This window comes from Trifolium pratense, linkage group LG1 (assembly GCF_020283565.1).
Source record: "Trifolium pratense cultivar HEN17-A07 linkage group LG1, ARS_RC_1.1, whole genome shotgun sequence".
Taxonomy (NCBI): domain Eukaryota; kingdom Viridiplantae; phylum Streptophyta; class Magnoliopsida; order Fabales; family Fabaceae; genus Trifolium; species Trifolium pratense.
Genome location: NC_060059.1, coordinates 44,115,921 through 44,132,347, shown reverse-complemented (window position 1 = coordinate 44,132,347; position 16,427 = coordinate 44,115,921). Strand labels below are relative to the sequence as shown.

The 16,427-nt window shown below is 32.4% G+C and overlaps 1 non-coding gene across 1 annotated transcript; it reads left to right on the top strand.

Moving 5' to 3' along the window:
- The first annotated feature begins 12,414 nt into the window (after window positions 1–12,414).
- TRNAK-UUU lies at window positions 12,415–12,486 on the top strand. Its single transcript has one exon. It is a non-coding gene; the product is annotated as a tRNA-Lys (tRNA).
- The last annotated feature ends 3,941 nt before the right edge of the window (window positions 12,487–16,427 follow it).

The following is a 16,427-nucleotide window of genomic DNA, read 5'->3' as shown; positions in this document are numbered from 1 at the left end:
AGGTTACACGAACAAGAACGGTCAATACTTACATGTGATGTAAGTTTTGTGTATGAATTGGGTAATTAACATTGAAACGGCTTCGGAATCCGACACTTGTATGGTGAAGCATGCGATATGTTAATTGTCCTAAGGTTACACAATCAAGAACGGCCATAAACTTATATATGATATAAGTAACCGTAATGCAAAATGGTGTATGTGATATACCGTTAGTAATTTCGTTAAAATTATTATGAAAGTTATTCAATTAAAGCGAGCCGTGTTCATTTGTTTCGGAATCCGACATTTGTATGGTGAAACAATGACATGTTGATCAATTGGATTGAATTTGGTCATAAGGAATTTTGACGGCATGAAAGGGTTGCACAAATGTTGTGTCATTAAAATTAGGATTTGCAAAACGTATCAAGTGTTGATGCGAAAAGTAGATGATAAATATATTTAATTTTGAAATCGTTTCAAAATTCTAGAAATATCTTTTAAAATTGTTTTAAAAGATAATATCATCAATTTTGGAAATATTTTATTCAAAAGGGTTTTGATTAAATAATTTTCCATATTTGACAAATATATTTAATTATGAAATCGTTTCAAATCTCTAGAAATATCTTTTAAAATTGTTTTAAAAGATAATATTACCAATTTTGGAAATATTTTATTCAAAAAGGTTTTGATTAAATAATTTTCCATATTTGGAGAATTGTCAAAAGATTTAATTCTACTTTAAAATAATGTTATTTATTTTAGCAAATTTTGATTCGAAATATTTAATTGTGAATTAAATATTTGAATCAAACTTACCTGATTTGATCAATCGCCGGATTTAATTAATTATGAGACTTTAATAATAATAAAGTTTGTTTGTTATTATTATATTTGATGATCGGTTATGGCCTTAGTTTATTTATTTTATTGCATTTGGTTTTTTAAATACGGCCTGCGTGTCGTGCCTTATCTCTATTCTCTATATTCTCTTCTCATCCACTCCCTCGTATGTAAAACGAGTATTCTTTTATATTATTATGTAATATTATGAAGAAGAAGAACAATGGAGGTCAACCTTGGAGATCATGCTTGGAGAAGTATAGATCGTTTTAGGTTAGATTAGGTTCTCTCATTGGCTTGGGAGAACAAATGCGCTATGGGCCATAACTGTTTCATTTTATTATATTATGTATGTTGATGCATGTTATGTATGGAGTGACGTCATTGTATGTAAGCCGTGGTAAGGTGAGATCAAATTAATTATAAAAGCCCTCAAAGGAATTAATATTAAGTTTTATTGCTTTCCAACGAATAGCGCCCTTCAAGATCAATATCGATCAATGTAGGTTTTGCCAACGCGAAGTGCATTGTCAATATTGATAAGTTGCGGTGAGGTAATTTATTTATCCGATCGCTATTTAATGGGTCTAACTTAACTAAAGAAAATATAATAAGATTATATGACTTTAGAAGCAAGTATTGGGTCATTCCATGTGATGGATTAGAATAAGTGTTATTCACCCAATAGAAAGGATATGGGAGTTGTATGAGATACAATTGGAAAGGAGTTTCCTACCTAAATAACTAAGTTTTGTGTAATCAGCCCAACGCTGACTTAAAACGAAGTGAAATATGGATCTCATTCTCACTAGAAAATCTTCCAACGGGATTTTCCGAATCAAATGACGAGGGTCATTTGTTTTGAGTAAAATAGTGAGAGAGCGTATTTAATTAAAGACCAAATTAAATATGATTTAGTCATAATATCTTACATATCTTTGTAATTAGAATTTCGAAATACAATACATATTAAGTTGTCCTTATGAAGGACAAGATTTTCAGAAAGGAGTTTCTGTATTGGTACAAATTGAGAATTGTTCTCAAATGCGAGAAAACTATAAGTCTTGAACTATAAACTGTGAACAACCTACCATAACTAGATTGGAAAAGGGATACTTGTTAGAAGCATCAAGTTGACGTCTAGATATAGAATATATAATAAATGATGTGATCATTTAATCTCAAGTAAGATCCTTTTGAAAGAACTTTAGAGTATGATAAATTTCTCAATGGATCAAAAAGTTGGTCATAGGATCAATCTAACAAATTATAATGGAATAGATATAGACAAAATTGTTTTGAATATCTACCGGAATTTGTTGAGTTGAATGAGAATTAATTTGCACTATCAAAGATTTGAGATATAATATAAATAAGATTTATATTCCTCTTATTTGAATAGTACAAAATGGTTGTCAAAGTAGAACGGCTATGGTTAGACCATTAAATAAAAATGACGTAAATAGTTCTTGGAAGAGTCAAACCAAAAGTATGAAGTGAGACTTCAATAATGCACATATTGTTATAGAAAGTCAAAATTTCTATTTCTACATCAAAAGTATATGATACAAGATGTTGAATCTCAATTTTTCGAAAATAGAGATGCTTAAAGAATTAGAACATTGGCTATAATTTTAAGTCAACCCATATCTAAAATGAAAATTGTTTCATTGATAATGAGAGCTTATGCAATGACTTAAAATCGAGTTTGAAATGGAACACAATAATTGTTATTGAATTCCATCTAGTAATAGAAGTAGCAATTGTATATCTTGTATTGACAATATATGAATTGTAGCCTTAAATGATAAGACAAGTAATGGTCCTATCATTTAAGCAAAGTTTTCTATACTATTACTCCAAGTCAAGTAATGGACTAGGGTTCCATGGTCTTGATAGGGTTATCTATAACAATCGTGATAAGAGCCAAATATGATTTGGACCTTAAATATATCAAGAGCATTGTTGTTTAGTACAAATATTCGATGTGTCAATAAAATAACGCATGACCTATTTGAACAATATACATGAGATGTATGTCGACCACTAAACATATTTTGTATATTGAGTTTATTTTACTTCATTAACATTGATGATTAAAATCATTAGATGTTGGTAGGTGTATGACACCAATTAGAAATCTTTGAATTTGTCAAAGAAATTCAACAATGAAGAAAATAGAACTCGACAAAAGTATTTAAGTTATATGAATGAGTCATATCAGTAAATACTTAATTAAAAGACTATAATAACTATTTTATCACATCATGTTTGACATGATTTAAGGATAGTTTAATTATATATTGACTCTTTCTATAAATCTCTTTACTTATAATTAATCTTCACCCACAATTAGTTCCCTTTTAAAATGATCATAAAGACACCATATGCGATATGGAGGTAAGAGTACCAAGTTTGTCTTTATGAGAATTTTGGATTAAAATTTATTAGAAAAATCTAATTCCAAATGAATGAATGAATAAGTGGAAATATCCTAAAGAAAGGGATATTGGTCCTATATCACTCTTAAGGACAAAAGGTTGTTTTGTTGCTAGGTTTGAAACATTCCTCTAGTGGGAGTGTGTCTCTAAAAGAGACAGTGGGAGTGATATAGAACTTGAATAAATTCAAGTACCACAAAACATATTTATTTAAAAGGGAATGCAAACCGGTTCCTCAAGGTTGTTGAAGAACCATTGTTTTAAAGTTGCACAAATCCAAGATAAGTCTAACATATCACATATGGCTACAAGGTATGGTTTTATCATGACTCAGCAATGTGATATGATTCTCATGGAAGATGAGTCTTTGACTTTCTAAAAGGTCGTAAGACGATCTAGATTATGAGAAGTGGCTAAATGCCATGAAATCTCATACAGAATCCATATACACTAACCTTATGTAGATAATGGTTATGTCTTCAAGATGAGTAAGACTCATACGATGAAAGTGAGTATTCTTTTTGAACACTGATATGGATGGTATTAAGAATACCTTATAATATTTGATTGCTTCTGCTAAATGTTGTACTACATGTTTTGGTAGATGGATAACAAAGTTGCATTCCTTAATTGGAATGACCTCATATATATGCGTTGGACATATACGTAAGGGTTTTGTTGATCCAAATGATGCTAGAAAGGTATATAACTTGTAGCTATCTAATTTTGATTAGATAGAGTTCTCAGAAAATTAAATTATTGTTTGTTCCTTTTATGAAGTTTTATGAAAACAAATTAACAAGGACAAACCTATCTAACTTTGATTAGATCGAATAAATTTGAATATTTGTTCCTTTTGAAAGTTTTGTGGAAAACAAATGAAGGACAAATATAAATCTTGTGCATACAAAGTTTTAGTGGGAGTGATAATATCTGATATCATATTAATCATCAAGACATTTTTCTTATACATGTGAGACATGACTAGGAAAATAACTCTTGATGAAACACTTAGGCAAGAATTCCTAAAGAGTTAGGAATAACCTATGTACCAAAATTGAAATTAGTGTTTGACACTAACTTACCTTCAAGAATATCCCTAAGGACCTTAAAGGAACTAAGGCCTATTTCTTGAAATAGATAGGTATGGGAAGGATCATTATAAGGAAGTTATAATGAAGGAAGTTTCCATACCAATGTATTGTATATCATGGCTGAATACAAGCATTGAAAGCTATAAGATAAGCTTCGTAATATGTTTGTTTCAGTTAAATAAGTTGAGTATTTAAGATTGGATCGTTTGGCTCATGATTGAGCTAAAGATATGTTTCCGGTGTTACAAGTCACATTAATCACATTAGTGATGGTAATAGTTTAATCTTGCAAGAACACTTGAAAATAGATCTCACCGACGATTCATGAATATACTTAGACACTTATATATTTCGATAGAGATCGAAATAGAACGTTGGAAGATACGTAAGATACCAACATAGGAAATAGTTCCTTATCCACTAACAAAGCCTCTTGCGCAGTTGAAGCGTGATGGGCATACTAAGTCTATAGGTATTAAGAGAAACCTAGATTGGCTTTAGTGCTAGTGGGAGATTGTTGGAGTAAGCCCTAAGAGCCAATCTATTTTCATAGTATTTGCTTTAGGAGTTTGAATATAAATATGGCATTTCTTTATTATATTTGTAAGGTTGCAAAATAATGAAGTCCCTAGAATAGAAAGTCCGTTTAATAATTAAGTGTGACTTAATCATGAGATAATATTAAACATAAGGACACTATTCTTAAAGTATCCGTAGTCGAGCTTTAAGGTAAAGGGGATAACCTTAAAGCATAAAGACTATTATGAAGATAGACTGATGATCACATCTCATGGATCATGGGATAAGGAGTTATCAAGTCTTGACGTAGGTATAAATATTAGGAGTAATATTTATACTGGATTGACCCGCTATGAGAGTACTACATGCAAAGTTATGCAAAGTGTCATAAGTTACTCTCATGGTGATAATGGTGTAAACCGCCCTTAGACCTGAAACCACTTTGTACCCTAGATGTGGAGTCAAGCACTTTGTTGCTGATCTAACGTTGTCCGTAACAGGATAACCATAAAGGCAGTTGATGGGTACTTCACAAAGCATGCTGAGGGACAGTAGTGACCTAGATGGAATTTGCCAATCCTGCACAACAGGATAAATGTCATGGGCCCAATATTGAACTGGACAAAGATGACACCAAGTATGTTTTGTGTTCAATATAGACATAAAGGGCAAAGGGGTAATTATACACACTGATATTATCACAAGAGGTTATGTTTAGATCACATGTTAATTTCTCGTAACTTGAGTAGCAGTGATGTGTTGCTAGATACCGCTCACTGTTTATTGTAATAAATAGTGATTTATTATAATTGTCAATGTTACGAAAACCTACAGGGTCACACACATAAGAACAATCTAGTGAGATTGGAACACCGTAAGGTACGGTGCACCTTGGAGAAATAAGGAAATATGATAAGGGAATTATGGTAATTAAAATGAGCATTACATCATATGGTATGATGTAGCAAGAAGGGGGTGCAAATATGTACTAGACATATTTACATGAGAATGGCGCCCACTATAGCCCATTTAGTTAAAAGGGCTTTAGTGTAATTTTGCCATGGCAAGTGGTTCTATAAATAGAACCCTTGTGGTAAGGAGAAATAGTTACACACTTTTGTTACTCATTCTCATGAGCCTTTGTTCTCTCCTCTCTTGAGAAACCCTAATCACCTTTCTAGAGTTTTTGTGAAAAACCCTAATCCTTATTTTGTGCCTCCTTTCTCCTAACCCTTCAAACCATTGGAGCTAGCACTCCATTGAAGGTTGTTGTTCGTGTGGACTGGCTAGAGGCGTTATACCTTTAACGCTTGTGATCAAATTCGTTGGTGACTTGGTGGTGACCTTGTTCGTGACGGTTCGAGGTTCTTGTTCGTGACCTTGTTCGTGATTCGAAGTGTTCGATAGCCGTTCATGATTTAAAGGGAGTTTTCGAATCAAAAGGTAAAACTCTAAACACAATTCATGACCATTCGTAAGGATCACAAAAGGAAAATTTTAAAATTCCGCTGCTTTTATCGTATCAATTTCCTTCAAGAGCTGCAGGCAAGACAAAAGCAGAAGTTGCATTACAAGCTCTGATACCATATGTTGGAACAAAATCTCACTCTATGAATCCTCACACACAAAACTGGTAAGGCACAGAAACCAGTAGAACAAAATGAAAAACTATGAACTCAAAAATTGATCAACAATGGAGGAAGGGTTTTGGGAGAGAAAGTAAGAAGATGAATTACACTTTAGGGAAAGTTTGTTCTCTTTATTCACAACACAAAAAACTGAAACTTTACAATAGATGCAAGTGCATTATATAGCTATAATACTTGCACCTTAAGTCACACACTTGTAACTTCTAACAAACTCCATAATTATTAGCTAAAAACTAATAATGGCATGTAGTATAACTCTAAATTATTTAATGCCAACGTGTTTTTTGTGGAGGGCGGAGGAAATGAGAAGGAAATCAACGATGGAAGTTAAACAAGAGGGCAGCGATATACTCCCTCCGTCCCGAAATATAAGCAAAAAAAAAAGTTTTCACACTTATTAAGAAACTCTAAATTTTATCAAAACAAACAATTAAGTTTCCCGTATTACCCTTGTTATAATTACTTCTTGTTAATGAAAAAATTAGCTTTTTGAATGATGAAAGCTAAAAAGTCATATTGAAAGAAACTAACTACCCAAAAGTTTATTGGGAAACTAAACAATAGTGAATTATGACTAAGGGTAATTTTGTAACTTTAGTATTAAAAAAGTTGTTTTTTGCTTATATTTTGGGACATCAAAAAAATGTTTTTTTGCTTATATTACGGGACGGAGGGAGTACTAACAAACTACCAATAAAGGGCTGCTCAAGATATAGGGTCTGACTCTTGAGGACAATTTAGCAACTAGACTAAATTATCACTAAGTAATAAATTAAGGGTTTGTTTGGTTTAAGGGAGAAAAAGTTAGAGGAAAGAAAATTACGCAAACCAATGAATGAACTTAAACTAATTTTAGTCTAAATTCATTCATTGATTTGCCTAATTTTTTTTCTTCCCACTTTCTCTCCTCAAACCAAACGGACCCTAAAGTTCATATTATAAGATTTGTTTAATTTTGACAAAACGATTGCATCATGCATGTCTAAGATGTAAATGCCGGGAGTATGCTTAGCATATATTTGAGTTATCACTTATCAAACAAAATAATATAATTTGTGATTTTCAAACAGACTAAATATGATTAGGTTAAATGAATCTTTTCATTTTAATTAGCAAGTTGGTAAACTCGACATTAGACTATAATTTCACTCTTGATATTAAGATGAATTAACATAGTGCTTCAAACTAGTGTTAGTTACTAAGAATCCTTTGCTACAATAATAATACTCTAATGTCTTAGATGAATTCGAAATCACATAAAATTTTATCAAGCGTTAATTCTAAATATCACTGTTCAATAATTTGATATGTCTAAACTAAGTATTCATGTATTCCTCATTGTGACATCCCAATGGTGGTGGTAATGGAGATTCATCATTGCGTCTTAATTTAAGGGGGTTTTAATATTTGCAGTCCCATCTTAGTTCCGGTCGAAATCCATTTCATTCAGATAGCTTTATGTATTGGACACCATTGTTCATAAACACCCTCTATAGTGAATGCTCTCTCCTCAAAATTATCAGGACCGTCAGATTCATCCCAACGACTCTCATTGTTCTAAATTAGCTGTCACATACGGTTGTAACTGTATCCCCTTATATAAAAACGCGACTTTGGCGCCAAGATACACAATTCAATTGCTTTCCACTTCACTTCTTTTTAATCACATATGGACTTGAGCGTTAGAGTGCTACGTATTTTATAAATACCTTTCTCAGTGATCCACCGTACCAAAAACTTATCACCGTCGGAATTGCCTAAAGCCTCACTATCGAAGCTATCATTTTGGTTCGATCAAAATAGTGTATTACATCATGAAAAATAAATGTAATTTCTCTTGCGTCAATGGTGTGGTGTGGGTGGTCGGCATGGGTGTTGTGGTGTTCGTTGGGATTTGTGTAAGTGGTGTAAGGTATCAAGAAGATGTATGAGTGGATATGTGGACAATTGTACATATTCTCTATTTTATTTTATTTTTTTCACTACCGGTTGGTTTATAACGAGTGGAGATCGAACCTATGACTTATAACATACTATCCAACCCACTCACCACTAGACCAAACCTAGTGACTTATAGCTCATCAATTTTGATGTCACCGTTTAATATATTTTAAAGCCCGATTATTATTATTATTAGTTTAATTTACTTCACAAAAAATAGAGCCATACATTCAAACTTGATGATTTATTTATTTTTATTTATTTAAACAAGTTGTATATTATACACCTGAGCTAAAAGCGGGTGTAGATGCATTGGAAAACAATTGATGTTATTGAAAATTTTGGAATTGCATTTGACATGTTAACTTCAATTAATAATTGAAATATTTAACTGTCAATTTGTGCTTGAATCTAATACAGTATACTCTTAAATAAATGAATATCTTTTTATTTTAGTAAGATACAAAAAATTGTCGTAAGTATACATACTACTTGTTTTTTTAACTGCATCCTTTGCTTCCTTGTTTTTTTATAGATTACATTTGTATTTATTTATTTTAAGAAGAAAAAAAAAATGTAGAGAAAGAGTTACAGTTAACCGAAATTGCTTTCCATTTCTAGATTGTCACATAATTCACTTGTTTTTTAAAAATCTCTTTCGTATCTTTAAGCATTTTCCTTCATAAATTATTACATCACAACTCATAAATCAAATTATACTAGCTGAAGAGTAAAAATATCCAACCGAAATCATGAAAATTAGAAAAGAAAGATGACAATATAATAATAGTCTGATAGTTTTTTTTTTTTTTTTTTTTATAGAAATAAAAGTTTGTTTGAACAATATGATAAGAAATTAATATACAATAATAGAAAAAGTACTCACAAGTACCCAACGAATACCGGATACAGGTATTGTACCGAGTACAAGTAAGATACCGGGTACGGGTACTACATGAATTTTGTAGTACCCACGGTTAATAGCTTCATATGATAAAACCTGCTTCAAAACAGGGTTCACTAAATCCCCAGCAAAATCTCTTGCAACATTTGTTACTTAATGAGATTAGTTATTTATGGCGGATTTGAATATCATCGTATTCCTCAACAGCTTCTTTGATTGTCTCCAAAGTAGGAGAATTTGAAGGCTTTGTTGGAAAAATTATTGGTGCAGGAGCAACTTCCATCCAAGAACTTACATTTCTGATTCCCTTGGCCATTGTTAGCTTGTAGAATTAATTATCAAATCTTTGTAATTGAAAAAAATTCTCTCCTCCCCCTATGTCTAGAAAGAAGAGAGTCCTTGAATGAGAATCTAAGGGAGAAAGAATTAGGATGGTTTTGGAGAATTGTGATATGTTTCAATTAAGCTAGGCCTTTATGTTTATATATATATATATATATATATATATATATATATATATATATATATATATATATATATATATATATATATATATATATATATGTATAATTAAATTAGGAGAAGCTAAGAATAGGATGATCAAATCACGAATTAAAAGGAGAAAATATCTGAAGAAGAAGTATAATTAGAGGCAAATGTTTCACGTGTGAATAAGATCAAAAATGATTCTTGACATATTCTTAGGAACCTTTCATGAAAATTTAGTGTTTCCTAAAGTTGTGGGGCAAATAATTAAACCACATTCTGCATAATTCACGGTCTGCCGTTCAAGAGGCCCTACAACCATCTAAAAGAAAGGTCATTCCAACAAACTCCTCTTTTCATTATATATTTTAGGGGGCTGCTAACTTAGACCCAGTTGGGTCTAAGTTAGCAAGGTGCAACTTTTCAGTTGGACAAAAATACCCATTTTTTTAATTTTTGAAAGAATATAGCAACAGGGGCATTTCTGTAATTTACCCAACAGTACACGCGCCCCCACCTTCTTTTCCCACCCCCCAGGACACGTGGCAGCGTGTGATTGCACAAAATCCAAGCGCGTGCATCACACGCGCCGACAGACGCGCGTGGCTGCAGCCCACACGCGGAGAGAGAAACTTTTTAAAAAAGAAAGGCCACGTGTCAGCATATAATTGGCTGCGTTAATTTTTTTTTCATTTAATACTTTAAACTCAATTATTTCATTGTAAATTAATTTTTTATTTTTTTATTTTTATACCAAAATTCATATTTTTTTTTGTCTACAAATAGAGACTTGGTTCGTTTGATTTGGACACAGAAAAAAAAAACCCAATTTTTCACTACCTAAATCTCATTTTTCACTACCTTACATCAACTCACTTAAACCATTCTACTAGGAAAATGGTTTCAGAGTACAAATCTCTGAAACCATTCTACATGCTAAATGGTTTCAGAAGCAAATAACTAATAATCAACTTACTGAAATCATTCTACCAGCAAAATGGTTTCAGATTACAACTCTCTGAAACCATTGTACCAGATAAATGGTTTCAGAAGCAAAAACAATTAATAAATTACTCACTGAAACCATTCTACCAGTAAAATGGTTTCAGAATACAACTATGTGCAACCATTCCACAAGCTAAATGGTTTCAGAAGCAAATGACTAATAATCAACTTACTGAAACCATTCTACCAGCAAAATGGTTTCAGATTACAACTCTCTGAAACCATTGTACCAGATAAATGGTTTCAGAAGCAAACACAATTAATAAATTACTCACTGAAACCATTCTACCAGTAAAATGGTTTCAGAATACAACTATGTGCAACCATTCTACAAGCTAAATGGTTTCAGAAGCAAATGACTAAATCAACTTACTGAAACCATTCTACCAGCAAAATGGTTTCAGATTACAACTCTCTGAAACCATTGTACCAGATAAATGGTTTCAGAAGCAAACACAATTAATAAAATTACTCATTGAAACCATTCTACAAGTAAAATGGTTTCAGAATACAACTATGTGCAACCATTCTACCAGTAAAATAATTTCAGAAGCAAACATTAGTTTTTAATTACCGTTTTATCTCATTTAATTAACTAAAAATAGTTTCAGGTCTCCAAAAATTTCATAAAATACACCAAAAGTTCCAGAATATTATCTACTATTTTCCTGGTATAATGGTTTCAGTGAGTTGGTTGAGTGGTGCGTGTTAAATTACAACACACAAGTAACGTATTTAGTAGACAAAAAATGAGATTAAGGTAGTGAAAAATTGCGTTTTTTTTTCGGTGTCCAAATCAAACGAACCAAGTCTCTATTTGTAGATAAAAAAAAATTATGAATTTTGGTATAAAAATAAAAAAATAAAAAATTAATTTACAACGAAATAATTGAGTTCAAAGTATTAAATGAACAAAAATCACGCCCAGCCAACCATTGTGTGACACGTGTCCTACTTTTAAAAAGCAAATTTTTCTCTCTCCAGGTTGTAATCCAGTGTGGCGCAGGCGCTGGAATCTGATGGATCAGGATGATCTGGGTTGTCTGATTGATCAGACAGTCTTGATGAGATCAGATCTTGGCTGTCTGATGGAAATCAACGGTCTGTAACCATGGTCCTTCGGTACGCGCGCGACACTGGATCCGCGTCTATTAATGGGTATTTTGGGAAAAGAATGTGGGGGCGCGTGTATATGCTTGGTAAAATTACAGAAATGCCCAATAACTCTATTCTTTCAAAAATTAAAAGAATGGGTATTTTGGTCCAATTGAAAAGGTGCACCTTGCTAACTTAGACCTAACTAGGGTCTAAGTTAGAAAACCCCTATATTTTATTATTTTTACTGCACTTTTTTCTCTTCACCAACAAATATTTGCATTGTTCATTATTTCGGATACATGACTTATTAAATTTTTTGGTTTTTACGAAAATTCAAAAGATTTTTTATTTTTTTTATAGGCATCCAACATAATTGTTGGTTTGGCTCAAATTCTATTATTCGATTTTTTAAACATTTTTTATATTTTAAGTTAAAAATTAACAAGCAAGCCGACTTAGTTCAGTGGTAGAGCGTGTGGCTTTTAACCACGTGGTCGTGGGTTCGATCCCCACAGTCGGCGTTTCATTTTTTTCCTATTAAATACAGTTAGATTATTTGATAGTTTTAAAATTTTCAAAGCTAAAGCTTATTAGCAAAGTTACTTAAAAATAATTATGTTGTTTATTTTATAAGTATGTGGCAAATTTGTTCATGTATGGATACACGCCTACCAAGAGAATGTGATCCTTTGGTGTGATGAATACACGCCTGCATACATATAACTCGATGGCATAGTCAAGATAAGATATGTACACTATGTGAAAGGAAACCGTGAAAAATCATAAAGGTCACATAATGGTATATTGTGTCATGCACCAAAGTAGCGTGCAATGGTGGAAAGCTCAACAAGTGAGTTTCACCTTATCTAGTGCAAGGGAATGCACCAAAATACACTAATGCAATGTGATCTTCAGGTATGATGAATACACACCTGCATCTTACGATGTAATTGCATTTTGACTAGGGTAGAGCATCGGGCGGGCCCAAAATGGCTCACCGAGAAAATCTGAGGGTGCAAAATTCTGGCCTATAACCGACCATTTCAAGCTTCGGTTTTGTGGAGTGTCGGTTTATATGGATTACCGGTTGGTCAGTTCGGTTTATTCGGGCTAACACATTAATAAAAAAATAAAAAAAGACAAACATATAGAATAATAAAATATTTACACTTTAAGTTAACTTATTGTTATTTTTCGGTTTTGAAAAAATCAATTTAGAAAATAGCAATGAAGAAATTACCGATCGAGTCGCGGTTCGATACACTCTCTTTAAGACGTTTCACAGCACTACCCAAATTGTGCAAGGTAGACTATCAACCGTGAAGCCCCCAGGATAAAACAGTTAATTCAATAAATACCGTTATCTATTGCACTGTAGAAAACGGGAAGAAAAACACGTTCGATGGTTCAACGAACCAGTCTTATATTGATATACGAATATCAATTCGAAGTGGCAACAACCACTTTCTGAAACAACAAGAACGAAAATTTTAAGTAAGAAATTTTTCTGAGAGAGAAGATTTTTTTTGAACCAAGAAGCGTGAAGTAAGTTTTTGTGAGAACTGAAAGGCAGTATTTATAGTGCGAAGATTGAATTGGAAAGAAGGAATTTGAGGGAGCCTTTTGTGGCCAACAAAGCAAAACGTGGCCAAGAAAATCGGCCCACTCAGTTGCTGCATAACATGTACGAAAATTTGCAACACGGATGCACACTATAGCGTAAAATAATTATTAATTATTTTTCCACTTCTATGTATTAAAAAATTAATATATCACCAAACCCGGCCCGGCCCACTCTGGCCGGACGGCGGGCACATGATATTTAGCATGATGTGCCCCGTTTACAAAATTGGGCACCCCTTAGGGCGTACCCTAAGTAGTGACCTTCTTGTATATAAACACGGGTGTGGTTATGGTGCATAAGCCAAAACTTATGCAGAATGCATAAACTTGCTTCCTACACACAGCATATTTGCTTCCTACACCAAACGTTAGCCCAAGCCCAAAGGCAATTCATTACTCGCGCGCCCCCATATACTACCACATTACTTGCGCGCGCCCCATTTACTTAGCGCACCCCTCAGTTTCTTTTTCTTTTTCTCCTAGATTTCTTGTGAGCCCCCAATTTTTTTTCCTCCCCCAGATTTGTAGCGCGCACCCAATTTTTTTCCCTCCTCCAAACTTCTAGTGCACCCCCTCAAATTTCTAGCGCACCCCCCGTTTCCAATTAAATAATAACTTTTGTTCCTTTGAAGTATATATTATAATAATCCATTTTTAATTAATTTTCGTCATACACCCCCTCGAAGCCCAAAATAATAACCAATGGTTCATGTATATATAAAGCATACTTGTCAAACATACAATTTAATTTTAAGTTTTATCAATCATAATCACAATATAAATAAAATCTCATACATTAATTACATATATATATATATATATATATATATATATATATATATATATATATATATATATATTTGGATTTTTTTTCTTTACAATAAAAAAATGATCGAATTCAATATCTCATGCATACTATCCAAATTGTTCTCAACTAAACTAACCCTAATTGCTTTATATGATTTTTTGTTTTATGTAGCATGGTTTTGTAAAATGGTTATGTGATGTTTTACTTAATAACAATGGTTTCAGTGTATAACATCTTGACACTAATGCCCATATGAAACCATTTTACTAAAATAATGGTTTCAGTGTATAACGCTGTGAAACCATTTAACTAGACTAATGGTTTCAGTGTATAATATCTTGAAACCAAATAACAAGACTAATGGTTTCATTGTATAACGCTATGAAACCATTTAACTAGAATAATGGTTTCAGTGTATAACGCTATGAAACCTTTTAACTAGACTAATGGTTTCAGTGTATAACAGTATGAAACCAATTAACAAGACTAATGGTTTCAGCATATAACCAAAATAAACAAAATAAACGGTTGGAAAAGCTTCAAGACATGATTTGGAACATGAATCAATTCGAAACTTACTTAGTTTGCCTTTAAATCGAGCTAACCAAATAAGTTTTCTCTTAACTATTTTTGAACTTTGGGTATGCTTTTCTATTGGTTTTTCTTCGTGTTTCTTGGTATATTTCGATTTTCTGGAAGTGTTTGGAAGCTTTTGGATGAAAGAAATTAAAGGTTTATGGTGTTTGAATGACTTTCAATTTTTCACAAAAATGGTGAAAAAAAATAGTCTTGTTAAATGGTTTCAATATGTTATACATCGAAACCATTAGACTTTTAAATGATTTTCGTTTTGTTAACCCATTAATATTGTTAAACGGTTTCAGTTTTGTTAACCCATTAATATTGACTAATGTTATACACTGAAACTATTAGTCTTGTTAAATGGTTTCAATAAGTTATACACTGACACCATTAGTCTTGTTAAATAGTTTCAGTTTTGTTAACCCATTAATATTGACTAATGTTATACATTGAAACCATTAATCTTGTTAAATGGTTTCAATAAGTTATACACTGAAACCATTAGTCTTTTAAATGGTTTCCGTTTTGTTAACTCATTAATATTGTTAAACGGTTTCAGTTTTGTTAACCCATTAATATTGACTAATGTTATACACTGAAACCATTAGACTTGTTAAATGATTTCAATAAGTTATACACTGAAACCATTAGTCTTGTTAAATGGTTTCAATATGTTAATTCATTAATATTGACTATGAGGATAAAATAGATTTTTTGAATCCTTAAATTTCAACAACAAGAGATGCTTCTTGCCATGTTTCCCTGGACTCAAGTGCTTATAAAAGCACTTGTTCAAGTAGGCACTTATTTGATTAAGCTAAAAATAAAAACATAAAATTAAGCAAGTAGAGGGGGTGCAGAACGTAAGTCAAGGGGTGCAGAAAACAAATACAGAAGTCCAGGCCCAAGCCCAGTCCATTTTAAAAAAAAAAGTAGAAAGGAAGAAACGATTCAGTGCGGCGCCAGTCCATGGCGCGTGATACAGATCTCAGATGTCGGCCTTCTGATCCATCCGATGGCTAGGATTTAACAAATCAAAATAGATCTGAGCCTTTGGATCGTTTTATAATAATCTAACGGTCATGACTTAAAATTGGAGAGAGCCAATGACGCGTCGCCACGTCATCGTCTTCAACCTCCACCTTCTTCTTCCTCGTGAAGAACATGAAGGGAAGCCATGAAAGCTTCAAAAAACCTTCACGACCACAACAACAATACTAAATCTCAACCAAAAATTACAATTGGGTATACCATTTTACTCGAAATTTAACGCTGATCATAAATCCATGCTTAGATTTCACAGTGGAGGTATAGATTTTAAAAAACGATTCAATCTTTAAAACCTAAAAAAATTGAAAACACTTATTTGAGCGAAATAAGCAAAATAAACGGTTGGAAAAGCTTGAGGACATGATTTGGAACATGAATCAATTCGAAACTTACTTAGTT